At 45.4% G+C, this 15023-nt stretch overlaps 45 pseudogenes; all 45 read left to right on the forward strand.

Annotated features, from left to right (window-relative positions):
- The first annotated feature begins 18 nt into the window (after positions 1-18).
- On the forward strand, positions 19-137 carry LOC140090942 (5S ribosomal RNA; annotated as a pseudogene).
- Positions 138-585: 448 nt separating this feature from the next.
- Positions 586-704, forward strand: LOC140081817 (5S ribosomal RNA; annotated as a pseudogene).
- A 69-nt stretch (positions 705-773) lies between these two features.
- On the forward strand, positions 774-892 carry LOC140081829 (5S ribosomal RNA; annotated as a pseudogene).
- Positions 893-961: 69 nt separating this feature from the next.
- On the forward strand, positions 962-1080 carry LOC140093931 (5S ribosomal RNA; annotated as a pseudogene).
- Positions 1081-1150: 70 nt separating this feature from the next.
- On the forward strand, positions 1151-1269 carry LOC140087580 (5S ribosomal RNA; annotated as a pseudogene).
- Positions 1270-1526: 257 nt separating this feature from the next.
- LOC140093700 (5S ribosomal RNA) lies at positions 1527-1645 on the forward strand (annotated as a pseudogene).
- A 70-nt stretch (positions 1646-1715) lies between these two features.
- LOC140083859 (5S ribosomal RNA) lies at positions 1716-1834 on the forward strand (annotated as a pseudogene).
- Positions 1835-1904: 70 nt separating this feature from the next.
- LOC140082056 (5S ribosomal RNA) lies at positions 1905-2023 on the forward strand (annotated as a pseudogene).
- A 70-nt stretch (positions 2024-2093) lies between these two features.
- LOC140089117 (5S ribosomal RNA) lies at positions 2094-2212 on the forward strand (annotated as a pseudogene).
- A 70-nt stretch (positions 2213-2282) lies between these two features.
- Positions 2283-2401, forward strand: LOC140090943 (5S ribosomal RNA; annotated as a pseudogene).
- A 448-nt stretch (positions 2402-2849) lies between these two features.
- LOC140081841 (5S ribosomal RNA) lies at positions 2850-2968 on the forward strand (annotated as a pseudogene).
- A 69-nt stretch (positions 2969-3037) lies between these two features.
- On the forward strand, positions 3038-3156 carry LOC140095784 (5S ribosomal RNA; annotated as a pseudogene).
- A 70-nt stretch (positions 3157-3226) lies between these two features.
- On the forward strand, positions 3227-3345 carry LOC140096599 (5S ribosomal RNA; annotated as a pseudogene).
- A 69-nt stretch (positions 3346-3414) lies between these two features.
- Positions 3415-3533, forward strand: LOC140097927 (5S ribosomal RNA; annotated as a pseudogene).
- A 259-nt stretch (positions 3534-3792) lies between these two features.
- Positions 3793-3911, forward strand: LOC140090818 (5S ribosomal RNA; annotated as a pseudogene).
- A 70-nt stretch (positions 3912-3981) lies between these two features.
- Positions 3982-4100, forward strand: LOC140081852 (5S ribosomal RNA; annotated as a pseudogene).
- Positions 4101-4169: 69 nt separating this feature from the next.
- Positions 4170-4288, forward strand: LOC140089129 (5S ribosomal RNA; annotated as a pseudogene).
- Positions 4289-4358: 70 nt separating this feature from the next.
- LOC140097450 (5S ribosomal RNA) lies at positions 4359-4477 on the forward strand (annotated as a pseudogene).
- A 259-nt stretch (positions 4478-4736) lies between these two features.
- On the forward strand, positions 4737-4855 carry LOC140083860 (5S ribosomal RNA; annotated as a pseudogene).
- A 70-nt stretch (positions 4856-4925) lies between these two features.
- Positions 4926-5044, forward strand: LOC140078885 (5S ribosomal RNA; annotated as a pseudogene).
- A 70-nt stretch (positions 5045-5114) lies between these two features.
- LOC140081864 (5S ribosomal RNA) lies at positions 5115-5233 on the forward strand (annotated as a pseudogene).
- A 247-nt stretch (positions 5234-5480) lies between these two features.
- LOC140087583 (5S ribosomal RNA) lies at positions 5481-5599 on the forward strand (annotated as a pseudogene).
- Positions 5600-5668: 69 nt separating this feature from the next.
- Positions 5669-5787, forward strand: LOC140098705 (5S ribosomal RNA; annotated as a pseudogene).
- Positions 5788-5856: 69 nt separating this feature from the next.
- LOC140093702 (5S ribosomal RNA) lies at positions 5857-5975 on the forward strand (annotated as a pseudogene).
- A 259-nt stretch (positions 5976-6234) lies between these two features.
- Positions 6235-6353, forward strand: LOC140083861 (5S ribosomal RNA; annotated as a pseudogene).
- Positions 6354-6612: 259 nt separating this feature from the next.
- Positions 6613-6731, forward strand: LOC140095906 (5S ribosomal RNA; annotated as a pseudogene).
- A 259-nt stretch (positions 6732-6990) lies between these two features.
- Positions 6991-7109, forward strand: LOC140087811 (5S ribosomal RNA; annotated as a pseudogene).
- Positions 7110-7545: 436 nt separating this feature from the next.
- On the forward strand, positions 7546-7664 carry LOC140087584 (5S ribosomal RNA; annotated as a pseudogene).
- Positions 7665-7733: 69 nt separating this feature from the next.
- On the forward strand, positions 7734-7852 carry LOC140092787 (5S ribosomal RNA; annotated as a pseudogene).
- Positions 7853-7921: 69 nt separating this feature from the next.
- LOC140093703 (5S ribosomal RNA) lies at positions 7922-8040 on the forward strand (annotated as a pseudogene).
- Positions 8041-8299: 259 nt separating this feature from the next.
- Positions 8300-8418, forward strand: LOC140091857 (5S ribosomal RNA; annotated as a pseudogene).
- Positions 8419-8488: 70 nt separating this feature from the next.
- Positions 8489-8607, forward strand: LOC140092005 (5S ribosomal RNA; annotated as a pseudogene).
- Positions 8608-8677: 70 nt separating this feature from the next.
- On the forward strand, positions 8678-8796 carry LOC140081876 (5S ribosomal RNA; annotated as a pseudogene).
- A 69-nt stretch (positions 8797-8865) lies between these two features.
- On the forward strand, positions 8866-8984 carry LOC140078886 (5S ribosomal RNA; annotated as a pseudogene).
- A 70-nt stretch (positions 8985-9054) lies between these two features.
- LOC140090945 (5S ribosomal RNA) lies at positions 9055-9173 on the forward strand (annotated as a pseudogene).
- A 448-nt stretch (positions 9174-9621) lies between these two features.
- On the forward strand, positions 9622-9740 carry LOC140081888 (5S ribosomal RNA; annotated as a pseudogene).
- Positions 9741-9809: 69 nt separating this feature from the next.
- Positions 9810-9928, forward strand: LOC140081900 (5S ribosomal RNA; annotated as a pseudogene).
- Positions 9929-9997: 69 nt separating this feature from the next.
- Positions 9998-10116, forward strand: LOC140093932 (5S ribosomal RNA; annotated as a pseudogene).
- A 70-nt stretch (positions 10117-10186) lies between these two features.
- Positions 10187-10305, forward strand: LOC140087585 (5S ribosomal RNA; annotated as a pseudogene).
- A 446-nt stretch (positions 10306-10751) lies between these two features.
- LOC140083864 (5S ribosomal RNA) lies at positions 10752-10870 on the forward strand (annotated as a pseudogene).
- Positions 10871-10940: 70 nt separating this feature from the next.
- Positions 10941-11059, forward strand: LOC140090946 (5S ribosomal RNA; annotated as a pseudogene).
- A 636-nt stretch (positions 11060-11695) lies between these two features.
- On the forward strand, positions 11696-11814 carry LOC140083865 (5S ribosomal RNA; annotated as a pseudogene).
- Positions 11815-11884: 70 nt separating this feature from the next.
- Positions 11885-12003, forward strand: LOC140090947 (5S ribosomal RNA; annotated as a pseudogene).
- Positions 12004-12451: 448 nt separating this feature from the next.
- LOC140078887 (5S ribosomal RNA) lies at positions 12452-12570 on the forward strand (annotated as a pseudogene).
- Positions 12571-13206: 636 nt separating this feature from the next.
- LOC140098616 (5S ribosomal RNA) lies at positions 13207-13324 on the forward strand (annotated as a pseudogene).
- The last annotated feature ends 1699 nt before the right edge of the window (positions 13325-15023 follow it).

Below are 15023 nucleotides of genomic sequence, written 5' to 3' on the forward strand. Positions count from 1 at the left end.
TCAAATTGAACAGCTGCTGTCAACGGCCATTCTAAGCTGAATGTGCCTGCTCTTGTCAGATCGCAGCAGCAATGCAGCTTAAGGCTTGGCAAGTACCAGCATGGGAGACTGGCTGGGAATCCCAAGTTCTGTTGACCTTTTTGAACCTGAAAATTGTGTTAGTTTCTCTATGAGATAGTAAAAGAAGGTTCAAATTGAACAGCTGCTGTCAACGGCCATTCTAAGCTGAATGTGCCTGCTCTTGTCAGATCGCAGCAGCAATGCAGCTTAAGGCTTGGCAAGTACCAGCATGGGAGACTGGCTTGGAATCCCAAGTTCTGGTGACCTTTTTGAACCTGAAAATTGTGTTAGTTTCTATATGAGATAGTAGAAGAAGGTTCAAATTGAACAACTGCTGTCAACGGCCATTCTAAGCTGAATGTGTGTGCTCTTGTCAGATCGCAGCAGCGATGCAGCTTAAGGCTTGGCAAGTACCAGCATGGGAGACTGGCTGGGAATCCCAAGTTCTGTTGACCTTTTTGAACCTGAAAATTGTGTTAGTTTCTCTATGAGATAGTAAAAGAAGGTTCAAATTGAACAGCTGCTGTCAACGGCCATTCTAAGCTGAATGTGCCTGCTCTCGTCAGATCGCAGCAGCAATGCAGCTTAAGGCTTGGCAAGTACCAGCATGGGAGACTGGCTGGGAATTCCAAGTTCCGTTGACCTTTTTGAACCTGAAAATGTGTTAGTTTCTCTATGAGATAGTAAAAGAAGGTTCAAATTGAACAGCTGCTGTCAACGGCCATTCTAAGCTGAATGTGCCTGCTCTCGTCAGATCGCAGCAGCAATGCAGCTTAAGGCTTGGCAAGTACCAGCATGGGAGACTGGCTGGGAATTCCAAGTTCCGTTGACCTTTTTGAACCTGAAAATGTGTTAGTTTCTCTATGAGATAGTAAAAGAAGGTTCAAATTGAACAGCTGCTGTCAACGGCCATTCTAAGCTGAATGTGCCTGCTCTCATCAGTTTGCAGCAGCAATGCAGCTTAAGGCTTGGCAAGTACCAGCATGGGAGACTGGCTGGGAATCCCAAGTTCCGTTGACCTTTTTGAACCTGAAAATTGTGTTAGTTTCTCTATGAGATAGCAAAAGAAGGTTCAAATTGAACAGCTGCTGTCAACGGCCATTCTAAGCTGAATGTGCCTGCTCTCGTCAGATCGCAGCAGCAATGCAGCGTAAGGCTTGGCAAGTACCAGCATGGGAGACTGGCTGGGAATTCCAAGTTCCGTTGACCTTTTTGAACCTGAAAATGTGTTAGTTTCTCTATGAGATAGTAAAAGAAGGTTCAAATTGAACAGCTGCTGTCAACGGCCATTCTAAGCTGAATGTGCCTGCTCTCGTCAGATCGCAGCAGCAATGCAGTGTAAGGCTTGGCAAGTACCAGCATGGGAGACTGGCTGGGAATTCCAAAATCCGTTGACCTTTTTGAACCTGAAAATGTGTTAGTTTCTCTATGAGATAGTAAAAGAAGGTTCAAATTGAACAGCTGCTGTCAACGGCCATTCTAAGCTGAATGTGCCTGCTCTCGTCAGATCGCAGCAGCAATGCAGCTTAAGGCTTGGCAAGTACCAGCATGGGAGACTGCCTTGGAATCCCAAGTTCTGGTGACCTTTTTGAACCTGAAAATTGTGTTAGTTTCTATATGAGATAGTAGAAGAAGGTTCAAATTAAACAACTGCTGTCAACGGCAATTCTAAGCTGAATGTGCCTGCTCTCGTCAGATCGCAGCAGCAATGCAGCTTAAGGCTTGGCAAGTACCAGCATGGGAGACTGGCTGGGAATCCCAAGTTCCGTTGACCTCTTTGAACCTGAGAATTGTGTTAGTTTCTCTATGAGATAGCAAAAGAAGGTTCAAATTGAACAGCTGCTGTCAACGGCCATTCTAAGCTGAATGTGCCTGCTCTCGTCAGATCGCAGCAGCAATGCAGCTTAAGGCTTGGCAAGTACCAGCATGGGGGACTGGCTGGGAATCCCAAGTTCTGTTGACCTTTTTGAACCTGAAAATTGTGTTAGTTTCTCTATGAGATAGTAAAAGAAGGTTCAAATTGAACAGCTGCTGTCAACGGCCATTCTAAGCTGAATGTGCCTGCTCTCGTCAGATCGCAGCAGCAATGCAGCTTAAGGCTTGGCAAGTACCAGCATGGGAGACTGGCTGGGAATCCCAAGTTCCGTTGACCTTTTTGAACCTGAAAATTGTGTTAGTTTCTCTATGAGATAGCAAAAGAAGGTTCAAATTGAACAGCTGCTGTCAACGGCCATTCTAAGCTGAATGTGCCTGCTCTTGTCAGATCGCAGCAGCAATGCAGCTTAAGGCTTGGCAAGTACCAGCATGGGAGACTGGCTGGGAATCCCAAGTTCTGTTGACCTTTTTGAACCTGAAAATTGTGTTAGTTTCTCTATGAGATAGTAAAAGAAGGTTCAAATTGAACAGCTGCTGTCAACGGCCATTCTAAGCTGAATGTGCCTGCTCTTGTCAGATCGCAGCAGCAATGCAGCTTAAGGCTTGGCAAGTACCAGCATGGGAGACTGGCTTGGAATCCCAAGTTCTGGTGACCTTTTTGAACCTGAAAATTGTGTTAGTTTCTATATGAGATAGTAGAAGAAGGTTCAAATTGAACAACTGCTGTCAACGGCCATTCTAAGCTGAATGTGTGTGCTCTTGTCAGATCGCAGCAGCGATGCAGCTTAAGGCTTGGCAAGTACCAGCATGGGAGACTGGCTGGGAATCCCAAGTTCTGTTGACCTTTTTGAACCTGAAAATTGTGTTAGTTTCTCTATGAGATAGTAAAAGAAGGTTCAAATTGAACAGCTGCTGTCAACGGCCATTCTAAGCTGAATGTGCCTGCTCTCGTCAGATCGCAGCAGCAATGCAGCTTAAGGCTTGGCAAGTACCAGCATGGGAGACTGGCTGGGAATTCCAAGTTCCGTTGACCTTTTTGAACCTGAAAATGTGTTAGTTTCTCTATGAGATAGTAAAAGAAGGTTCAAATTGAACAGCTGCTGTCAACGGCCATTCTAAGCTGAATGTGCCTGCTCTCATCAGATCGCAGCAGCAATGCAGCTTAAGGCTTGGCAAGTACCAGCATGGGAGACTGGCTGGGAATCCCAAGTTCCGTTGACCTTTTTGAACCTGAAAATTGTGTTAGTTTCTCTATGAGATAGCAAAAGAAGGTTCAAATTGAACAGCTGCTGTCAACGGCCATTCTAAGCTGAATGTGCCTGCTCTTGTCAGATCGCAGCAGCAATGCAGCGTAAGGCTTGGCAAGTACCAGCATGGGAGACTGGCTGGGAATTCCAAGTTCCGTTGACCTTTTTGAACCTGAAAATGTGTTAGTTTCTCTATGAGATAGTAAAAGAAGGTTCAAATTGAACAGCTGCTGTCAACGGCCATTCTAAGCTGAATGTGCCTGCTCTCGTCAGATCGCAGCAGCAATGCAGCTTAAGGCTTGGCAAGTACCAGCATGGGAGACTGGCTTGGAATCCCAAGTTCTGGTGACCTTTTTGAACCTGAAAATTGTGTTAGTTTCTATATGAGATAGTAGAAGAAGGTTCAAATTGAACAACTGCTGTCAACGGCCATTCCAAGCTGAATGTGCCTGCTCTTGTCAGATCGCAGCAGCAATGCAGCTTAAGGCTTGGCAAGTACCAGCATGGGAGACTGGCTTGGAATCCCAAGTTCTGGTGACCTTTTTGAACCTGAAAATTGTGTTAGTTTCTATATGAGATAGTAGAAGAAGGTTCAAATTGAACAACTGCTGTCAACGGCCATTCTAAGCTGAATGTGCCTGCTCTCGTCAGATCGCAGCAGCAATGCAGCTTAAGGCTTGGCAAGTACCAGCATGGGGGACTGGCTGGGAATCCCAAGTTCTGTTAACCTTTTTTAACCTGAAAATTGTGTTAGTTTCTCTATGAGATAGTAAAAGAAGGTTCAAATTGAACAGCTGCTGTCAACGGCCATTCTAAGCTGAATGTGCCTGCTCTCGTCAGATCGCAGCAGCAATGCAGCTTAAGGCTTGGCAAGTACCAGCATGGGAGACTGGCTGGGAATTCCAAGTTCCGTTGACCTTTTTGAACCTGAAAATGTGTTATTTTCTCTATGAGATAGTAAAAGAAGGTTCAAATTGAACAGCTGCTGTCAACGGCCATTCTAAGCTGAATGTGCCTGCTCTCGTCAGATCGCAGCAGCAATGCAGCTTAAGGCTTGGCAAGTACCAGCATGGGAGACTGGCTGGGAATCCCAAGTTCCGTTGACCTTTTTGAACCTGAAAATTGTGTTAGTTTCTCTATGAGATAGTAAAAGAAGGTTCAAATTGAACAGCTGCTGTCAACGGCCATTCTAAGCAGAATGTGCCTGCTCTTGTCAGATCGCAGCAGCAATGCTGCTTAAGGCTTGGCAAGTACCAGCATGGGAGACTGGCTTGGAATCCCAAGTTCTGTTGACCTTTTTGAACCTGAAAATTGTGTTAGTTTCTATATGAGATAGTAGAAGAAGGTTCAAATTGAACAACTGCTGTCAACGGCCATTCTAAGCTGAATGTGTGTGCTCTTGTCAGATCGCAGCAGCGATGCAGCTTAAGGCTTGGCAAGTACCAGCATGGGAGACTGGCTGGGAATCCCAAGTTCTGTTGACCTTTTTGAACCTGAAAATTGTGTTAGTTTCTCTATGAGATAGTAAAAGAAGGTTCAAATTGAACAGCTGCTGTCAACGGCAATTCTAAGCTGAATGTGCCTGCTCTCGTCAGATCGCAGCAGCAATGCAGCTTAAGGCTTGGCAAGTACCAGCATGGGAGACTGGCTGGGAATCCCAAGTTCCGTTGACCTTTTTGAACCTGAAAATTGTGTTAGTTTCTCTATGAGATAGCAAAAGAAGGTTCAAATTGAACAGCTGCTGTCAACGGCCATTCTAAGCTGAATGTGCCTGCTCTCGTCAGATCGCAGCAGCAATGCAGCTTAAGGCTTGGCAAGTACCAGCATGGGAGACTGGCTGGGAATCCCAAGTTCTGTTGACCTTTTTTAACCTGAAAATTGTGTTATTTTCTCTATGAGATAGTAAAAGAAGGTTCAAATTGAACAGCTGCTGTCAACGGCCATTCTAAGCTGAATGTGCCTGCTCTCGTCAGATCGCAGCAGCAATGCAGCTTAAGGCTTGGCAAGTACCAGCATGGGAGACTGGCTGGGAATTCCAAGTTCCGTTGACCTTTTTGAACCTGAAAATGTGTTAGTTTCTCTATGAGATAGTAAAAGAAGGTTCAAATTGAACAGCTGCTGTCAACGGCCATTCTAAGCTGAATGTGCCTGCTCTCATCAGTTTGCAGCTTAAGGCTTGGCAAGTACCAGCATGGGAGACTGGCTGGGAATCCCAAGTTCCGTTGACCTTTTTGAACCTGAAAATTGTGTTAGTTTCTCTATGAGATAGCAAAAGAAGGTTCAAATTGAACAGCTGCTGTCAACGGCCATTCTAAGCTGAATGTGCCTGCTCTCGTCAGATCGCAGCAGCAATGCAGCGTAAGGCTTGGCAAGTACCAGCATGGGAGACTGGCTGGGAATTCCAAGTTCCGTTGACCTTTTTGAACCTGAAAATGTGTTAGTTTCTCTATGAGATAGTAAAAGAAGGTTCAAATTGAACAGCTGCTGTCAACGGCCATTCTAAGATGAATGTGCCTGCTCTCGTCAGATCGCAGCAGCAATGCAGTGTAAGGCTTGGCAAGTACCAGCATGGGAGACTGGCTGGGAATTCCAAGTTCCGTTGACCTTTTTGAACCTGAAAATGTGTTAGTTTCTCTATGAGATAGTAAAAGAAGGTTCAAATTGAACAGCTGCTGTCAACGGCCATTCTAAGCTGAATGTGCCTGCTCTCGTCAGATCGCAGCAGCAATGCAGCTTAAGGCTTGGCAAGTACCAGCATGGGAGACTGCCTTGGAATCCCAAGTTCTGGTGACCTTTTTGAACCTGAAAATTGTGTTAGTTTCTATATGAGATAGTAGAAGAAGGTTCAAATTGAACAACTGCTGTCAACGGCCATTCTAAGCTGAATGTGTGTGCTCTTGTCAGATCGCAGCAGCGATGCAGCTTAAGGCTTGGCAAGTACCAGCATGGGAGACTGGCTGGGAATCCCAAGTTCTGTTGACCTTTTTGAACCTGAAAATTGTGTTAGTTTCTCTATGAGATAGTAAAAGAAGGTTCAAATTGAACAGCTGCTGTCAACGGCAATTCTAAGCTGAATGTGCCTGCTCTCGTCAGATCGCAGCAGCAATGCAGCTTAAGGCTTGGCAAGTACCAGCATGGGAGACTGGCTGGGAATCCCAAGTTCCGTTGACCTCTTTGAACCTGAGAATTGTGTTAGTTTCTCTATGAGATAGCAAAAGAAGGTTCAAATTGAACAGCTGTTGTCAACGGCCATTCTAAGCTGAATGTGCCTGCTCTTGTCAGATCGCAGCAGCAATGCAGCTTAAGGCTTGGCAAGTTCCAGCATGGGAGACTGGCTTGGAATCCCAAGTTCTGGTGACCTTTTTGAACCTGAAAATTGTGTTAGTTTCTATATGAGATAGTAGAAGAAGGTTCAAATTGAACAGCTGCTGTCAACGGCCATTCTAAGCTGAATGTGCCTGCTCTCATCAGATCGCAGCAGCAATGCAGCTTAAGGCTTGGCAAGTACCAGCATGGGAGACTGGCTGGGAATCCCAAGTTCCGTTGACCTTTTTGAACCTGAAAATTGTGTTAGTTTCTCTATGAGATAGTGAAAGAAGGTTCAAATTGAACAGCTGCTGTCAACGGCAATTCTAAGCTGAATGTGCCTGCTCTCGTCAGATCGCAGCAGCAATGCAGCTTAAGGCTTGGCAAGTACCAGCATGGGAGACTGGCTGGGAATCCCAAGTTCCGATGACCTTTTTGAACCTGAAAATTGTGTTAGTTTCTCTATGAGATAGCAAAAGAAGGTTCAAATTGAACAGCTGCTGTCAACGGCCATTCTAAGCTGAATGTGCCTGCTCTCGTCAGATCGCAGCAGCAATGCAGCTTAAGGCTTGGCAAGTACCAGCAAGGGAGACTGGCTGGGAATCCCAAGTTCTGTTGACCTTTTTTAACCTGAAAATTGTGTTATTTTCTCTATGAGATAGTAAAAGAAGGTTCAAATTGAACAGCTGCTGTCAACGGCCATTCTAAGCTGAATGTGCCTGCTCTCGTCAGATCGCAGCAGCAATGCAGCTTAAGGCTTGGCAAGTACCAGCATGGGAGACTGGCTGGGAATTCCAAGTTCGGTTGACCTTTTTGAACCTGAAAATGTGTTAGTTTCTCTATGAGATAGTAAAAGAAGGTTCAAATTGAACAGCTGCTGTCAACGGCCATTCTAAGCTGAATGTGCCTGCTCTCATCAGTTTGCAGCTTAAGGCTTGGCAAGTACCAGCATGGGAGACTGGCTGGGAATCCCAAGTTCCGTTGACCTTTTTGAACCTGAAAATTGTGTTAGTTTCTCTATGAGATAGCAAAAGAAGGTTCAAATTGAACAGCTGCTGTCAACGGCCATTCTAAGCTGAATGTGCCTGCTCTCGTCAGATCGCAGCAGCAATGCAGCGTAAGGCTTGGCAAGTACCAGCATGGGAGACTGGCTGGGAATTCCAAGTTCCGTTGACCTTTTTGAACCTGAAAATGTGTTAGTTTCTCTATGAGATAGTAAAAGAAGGTTCAAATTGAACAGCTGCTGTCAACGGCCATTCTAAGCTGAATGTGCCTGCTCTCGTCAGATCGCAGCAGCAATGCAGTGTAAGGCTTGGCAAGTACCAGCATGGGAGACTGGCTGGGAATTCCAAGTTCCGTTGACCTTTTTGAACCTGAAAATGTGTTAGTTTCTCTATGAGATAGTAAAAGAAGGTTCAAATTGAACAGCTGCTGTCAACGGCCATTCTAAGCTGAATGTGCCTGCTCTCGTCAGATCGCAGCAGCAATGCAGCTTAAGGCTTGGCAAGTACCAGCATGGGAGACTGCCTTGGAATCCCAAGTTCTGGTGACCTTTTTGAACCTGAAAATTGTGTTAGTTTCTATATGAGATAGTAGAAGAAGGTTCAAATTGAACAACTGCTGTCAACGGCCATTCTAAGCTGAATGTGTGTGCTCTTGTCAGATCGCAGCAGCGATGCAGCTTAAGGCTTGGCAAGTACCAGCATGGGAGACTGGCTGGGAATCCCAAGTTCTGTTGACCTTTTTGAACCTGAAAATTGTGTTAGTTTCTCTATGAGATAGTAAAAGAAGGTTCAAATTGAACAGCTGCTGTCAACGGCAATTCTAAGCTGAATGTGCCTGCTCTCGTCAGATCGCAGCAGCAATGCAGCTTAAGGCTTGGCAAGTACCAGCATGGGAGACTGGCTTGGAATCCCAAGTTCCGTTGACCTCTTTGAACCTGAGAATTGTGTTAGTTTCTCTATGAGATAGCAAAAGAAGGTTCAAATTGAACAGCTGTTGTCAACGGCCATTCTAAGCTGAATGTGCCTGCTCTTGTCAGATCGCAGCAGCAATGCAGCTTAAGGCTTGGCAAGTACCAGCATGGGGGACTGGCTGGGAATCCCAAGTTCTGTTGACCTTTTTGAACCTGAAAATTGTGTTAGTTTCTCTATGAGATAGTAAAAGAAGGTTCAAATTGAACAGCTGCTGTCAACGGCCATTCTAAGCTGAATGTGCCTGCTCTCGTCAGATCGCAGCAGCAATGCAGCTTAAGGCTTGGCAAGTACCAGCATGGGAGACTGGCTGGGAATTCCAAGTTCCGTTGACCTTTTTGAACCTGAAAATGTGTTAGTTTCTCTATGAGATAGTAAAAGAAGGTTCAAATTGAACAGCTGCTGTCAACGGCCATTCTAAGCTGAATGTGCCTGCTCTCGTCAGATCGCAGCAGCAATGCAGCTTAAGGCTTGGCAAGTACCAGCATGGGAGACTGGCTGGGAATCCCAAGTTCTGTTGACCTTTTTGAACCTGAAAATTGTGTTAGTTTCTCTATGAGATAGCAAAAGAAGGTTCAAATTGAACAGCTGCTGTCAACGGCCATTCTAAGCTGAATGTGCCTGCTCTTGTCAGATCGCAGCAGCAATGCAGCTTAAGGCTTGGCAAGTACCAGCATGGGAGACTGGCTGGGAATCCCAAGTTCTGTTGACCTTTTTGAACCTGAAAATTGTGTTAGTTTCTCTATGAGATAGTAAAAGAAGGTTCAAATTGAACAGCTGCTGTCAACGGCCATTCTAAGCTGAATGTGCCTGCTCTTGTCAGATCGCAGCAGCAATGCAGCTTAAGGCTTGGCAAGTACCAGCATGGGAGACTGGCTTGGAATCCCAAGTTCTGGTGACCTTTTTGAACCTGAAAATTGTGTTAGTTTCTATATGAGATAGTAGAAGAAGGTTCAAATTGAACAACTGCTGTCAACGGCCATTCTAAGCTGAATGTGTGTGCTCTTGTCAGATCGCAGCAGCGATGCAGCTTAAGGCTTGGCAAGTACCAGCATGGGAGACTGGCTGGGAATCCCAAGTTCTGTTGACCTTTTTGAACCTGAAAATTGTGTTAGTTTCTCTATGAGATAGTAAAAGAAGGTTCAAATTGAACAGCTGCTGTCAACGGCCATTCTAAGCTGAATGTGCCTGCTCTCGTCAGATCGCAGCAGCAATGCAGCTTAAGGCTTGGCAAGTACCAGCATGGGAGACTGGCTGGGAATTCCAAGTTCCGTTGACCTTTTTGAACCTGAAAATGTGTTAGTTTCTCTATGAGATAGTAAAAGAAGGTTCAAATTGAACAGCTGCTGTCAACGGCCATTCTAAGCTGAATGTGCCTGCTCTCGTCAGATCGCAGCAGCAATGCAGCTTAAGGCTTGGCAAGTACCAGCATGGGAGACTGGCTGGGAATTCCAAGTTCCGTTGACCTTTTTGAACCTGAAAATGTGTTAGTTTCTCTATGAGATAGTAAAAGAAGGTTCAAATTGAACAGCTGCTGTCAACGGCCATTCTAAGCTGAATGTGCCTGCTCTCATCAGTTTGCAGCAGCAATGCAGCTTAAGGCTTGGCAAGTACCAGCATGGGAGACTGGCTGGGAATCCCAAGTTCCGTTGACCTTTTTGAACCTGAAAATTGTGTTAGTTTCTCTATGAGATAGCAAAAGAAGGTTCAAATTGAACAGCTGCTGTCAACGGCCATTCTAAGCTGAATGTGCCTGCTCTCGTCAGATCGCAGCAGCAATGCAGCGTAAGGCTTGGCAAGTACCAGCATGGGAGACTGGCTGGGAATTCCAAGTTCCGTTGACCTTTTTGAACCTGAAAATGTGTTAGTTTCTCTATGAGATAGTAAAAGAAGGTTCAAATTGAACAGCTGCTGTCAACGGCCATTCTAAGCTGAATGTGCCTGCTCTCGTCAGATCGCAGCAGCAATGCAGTGTAAGGCTTGGCAAGTACCAGCATGGGAGACTGGCTGGGAATTCCAAAATCCGTTGACCTTTTTGAACCTGAAAATGTGTTAGTTTCTCTATGAGATAGTAAAAGAAGGTTCAAATTGAACAGCTGCTGTCAACGGCCATTCTAAGCTGAATGTGCCTGCTCTCGTCAGATCGCAGCAGCAATGCAGCTTAAGGCTTGGCAAGTACCAGCATGGGAGACTGCCTTGGAATCCCAAGTTCTGGTGACCTTTTTGAACCTGAAAATTGTGTTAGTTTCTATATGAGATAGTAGAAGAAGGTTCAAATTGAACAACTGCTGTCAACGGCAATTCTAAGCTGAATGTGCCTGCTCTCGTCAGATCGCAGCAGCAATGCAGCTTAAGGCTTGGCAAGTACCAGCATGGGAGACTGGCTGGGAATCCCAAGTTCCGTTGACCTCTTTGAACCTGAGAATTGTGTTAGTTTCTCTATGAGATAGCAAAAGAAGGTTCAAATTGAACAGCTGCTGTCAACGGCCATTCTAAGCTGAATGTGCCTGCTCTTGTCAGATCGCAGCAGCAATGCAGCTTAAGGCTTGGCAAGTACCAGCATGGGAGACTGGCTGGGAATCCCAAGTTCTGTTGACCTTTTTGAACCTGAAAATTGTGTTAGTTTCTCTATGAGATAGTAAAAGAAGGTTCAAATTGAACAGCTGCTGTCAACGGCCATTCTAAGCTGAATGTGCCTGCTCTTGTCAGATCGCAGCAGCAATGCAGCTTAAGGCTTGGCAAGTACCAGCATGGGAGACTGGCTTGGAATCCCAAGTTCTGGTGACCTTTTTGAACCTGAAAATTGTGTTAGTTTCTATATGAGATAGTAAAAGAAGGTTCAAATTGAACAGCTGCTGTCAACGGCCATTCTAAGCTGAATGTGCCTGCTCTCGTCAGATCGCAGCAGCAATGCAGTGTAAGGCTTGGCAAGTACCAGCATGGGAGACTGGCTGGGAATTCCAAAATCCGTTGACCTTTTTGAACCTGAAAATGTGTTAGTTTCTCTATGAGATAGTAAAAGAAGGTTCAAATTGAACAGCTGCTGTCAACGGCCATTCTAAGCTGAATGTGCCTGCTCTCGTCAGATCGCAGCAGCAATGCAGCTTAAGGCTTGGCAAGTACCAGCATGGGAGACTGCCTTGGAATCCCAAGTTCTGGTGACCTTTTTGAACCTGAAAATTGTGTTAGTTTCTATATGAGATAGTAGAAGAAGGTTCAAATTGAACAACTGCTGTCAACGGCAATTCTAAGCTGAATGTGCCTGCTCTCGTCAGATCGCAGCAGCAATGCAGCTTAAGGCTTGGCAAGTACCAGCATGGGAGACTGGCTGGGAATCCCAAGTTCCGTTGACCTCTTTGAACCTGAGAATTGTGTTAGTTTCTCTATGAGATAGCAAAAGAAGGTTCAAATTGAACAGCTGCTGTCAACGGCCATTCTAAGCTGAATGTGCCTGCTCTTGTCAGATCGCAGCAGCAATGCAGCTTAAGGCTTGGCAAGTACCAGCATGGGAGACTGGCTGGGAATCCCAAGTTCTGTTGACCTTTTTGAACCTGAAAATTGTGTTAGTTTCTCTATGAGATAGTAAAAGAAGGTTCAAATTGAACAGCTGCTGTCAACGGCCATTCTAAGCTGAATGTGCCTGCTCTTGTCAGATCGCAGCAGCAATGCAGCTTAAGGCTTGGCAAGTACCAGCATGGGAGACTGGCTTGGAATCCCAAGTTCTGGTGACCTTTTTGAACCTGAAAATTGTGTTAGTTTCTATATGAGATAGTAGAAGAAGGTTCAAATTGAACAACTGCTGTCAACGGCCATTCTAAGCTGAATGTGTGTGCTCTTGTCAGATCGCAGCAGCGATGCAGCTTAAGGCTTGGCAAGTACCAGCATGGGAGACTGGCTGGGAATCCCAAGTTCTGTTGACCTTTTTGAACCTGAAAATTGTGTTAGTTTCTCTATGAGATAGTAAAAGAAGGTTCAAATTGAACAGCTGCTGTCAACGGCCATTCTAAGCTGAATGTGCCTGCTCTCGTCAGATCGCAGCAGCAATGCAGCTTAAGGCTTGGCAAGTACCAGCATGGGAGACTGGCTGGGAATCCCAAGTTCTGTTGACCTTTTTGAACCTGAAAATTGTGTTAGTTTCTCTATGAGATAGTAAAAGAAGGTTCAAATTGAACAGCTGCTGTCAACGGCCATTCTAAGCTGAATGTGCCTGCTCTTGTCAGATCGCAGCAGCAATGCAGCTTAAGGCTTGGCAAGTACCAGCATGGGAGACTGGCTTGGAATCCCAAGTTCTGGTGACCTTTTTGAACCTGAAAATTGTGTTAGTTTCTATATGAGATAGTAGAAGAAGGTTCAAATTGAACAACTGCTGTCAACGGCCATTCTAAGCTGAATGTGTGTGCTCTTGTCAGATCGCAGCAGCGATGCAGCTTAAGGCTTGGCAAGTACCAGCATGGGAGACTGGCTGGGAATCCCAAGTTCTGTTGACCTTTTTGAACCTGAAAATTGTGTTAGTTTCTCTATGAGATAGTAAAAGAAGGTTCAAATTGAACAGCTGCTGTCAACGGCCATTCTAAGCTGAATGTGCCTGCTCTCGTCAGATCGCAGCAGCAATGCAGCTTAAGGCTTGGCAAGTACCAGCATGGGAGACTGGCTGGGAATTCCAAGTTCCGTTGACCTTTTTGAACCTGAAAATGTGTTAGTTTCTCTATGAGATAGTAAAAGAAGGTTCAAATTGAACAGCTGCTGTCAACGGCCATTCTAAGCTGAATGTGCCTGCTCTCATCAGATCGCAGCAGCAATGCAGCTTAAGGCTTGGCAAGTACCAGCATGGGAGACTGGCTGGGAATCCCAAGTTCCGTTGACCTTTTTGAACCTGAAAATTGTGTTAGTTTCTCTATGAGATAGCAAAAGAAGGTTCAAATTGAACAGCTGCTGTCAACGGCCATTCTAAGCTGAATGTGCCTGCTCTTGTCAGATCGCAGCAGCAATGCAGCGTAAGGCTTGGCAAGTACCAGCATGGGAGACTGGCTGGGAATTCCAAGTTCCGTTGACCTTTTTGAACCTGAAAATGTGTTAGTTTCTCTATGAGATAGTAAAAGAAGGTTCAAATTGAACAGCTGCTGTCAACGGCCATTCTAAGCTGAATGTGCCTGCTCTCGTCAGATCGCAGCAGCAATGCAGCTTAAGGCTTGGCAAGTACCAGCATGGGAGACTGGCTTGGAATCCCAAGTTCTGGTGACCTTTTTGAACCTGAAAATTGTGTTAGTTTCTATATGAGATAGTAGAAGAAGGTTCAAATTGAACAACTGCTGTCAACGGCCATTCCAAGCTGAATGTGCCTGCTCTTGTCAGATCGCAGCAGCAATGCAGCTTAAGGCTTGGCAAGTACCAGCATGGGAGACTGGCTTGGAATCCCAAGTTCTGGTGACCTTTTTGAACCTGAAAATTGTGTTAGTTTCTATATGAGATAGTAGAAGAAGGTTCAAATTGAACAACTGCTGTCAACGGCCATTCTAAGCTGAATGTGCCTGCTCTTGTCAGATCGCAGCAGCAATGCAGCTTAAGGCTTGGCAAGTACCAGCATGGGAGATGGGCTGGGAATCCCAAGTTCTGTTGACCTTTTTGAACCTGAAAATTGTGTTAGTTTCTCTATGAGATAGTAAAAGAAGGTTCAAATTGAACAGCTGCTGTCAACGACCATTCTAAGCTGAATGTGCCTGCTCTTGTCAGATCGCAGCAGCAATGCAGCTTAAGGCTTGGCAAGTACCAGCATGGGAGACTGGCTTGGAATCCCAAGTACTGGTGACCTTTTTGAACCTGAAAATTGTGTTAGTTTCTATATGAGATAGTAGAAGAAGGTTCAAATTGAACAACTGCTGTCAACGGCCATTCTAAGCTGAATGTGTGTGCTCTCGTCAGATCGCAGCAGCAATGCAGCTTAAGGCTTGGCAAGTACCAGCATGGGAGACTGGCTGGGAATCCCAAGTTCTGTTGACCTTTTTGAACTTGAAAATTGTTTTAGTTTCTCTATGAGATAGTAAAAGAAGGTTCAATTTGAAATGCTGCTGTCAACGGCCATTCTAAGCTGAATGTGCCTGCTCTCGTCAGATCGCAGCAGCAATGCAGCTTAAGGCTTGGCAAGTACCAGCATGGGAGACTGGCTGGGAATCCCAAGTTCCGTTGACCTTTTTGAACCTGAAAATTGTGTTAGTTTCTCTATGAGATAGTAAAAGAAGGTGCAAATTGAACAGCTGCTGTCAACGGCCATTCTAAGCTGAATGTGCCTGCTCTCGTCAGATCGCAGCAGCAATGCAGCGTAAGGCTTGGCAAGTACCAGCATGGGAGACTGGCTGGGAATTCCAAGTTCCGTTGACCTTTTTGAACCTGAAAATGTGTTAGTTTCTCTATGAGATAGTAAAAGAAGGTTCAAATTGAACAGCTGCTGTCAACGGCCATTCTAAGCTGAATGTGCCTGCTCTCGTCAGATCGCAGCAGCAATGCAGCTTAAGGCTTGGCAAGTACCAGCATGGGAGACTGGCTGGGAATCCCAAGTTCCGTTGAC

The sequence above is a fragment of the Engystomops pustulosus genome, chromosome 9, assembly GCF_040894005.1.
Source record: "Engystomops pustulosus chromosome 9, aEngPut4.maternal, whole genome shotgun sequence".
Classification (NCBI taxonomy): Eukaryota; Metazoa; Chordata; class Amphibia; order Anura; family Leptodactylidae; genus Engystomops; species Engystomops pustulosus.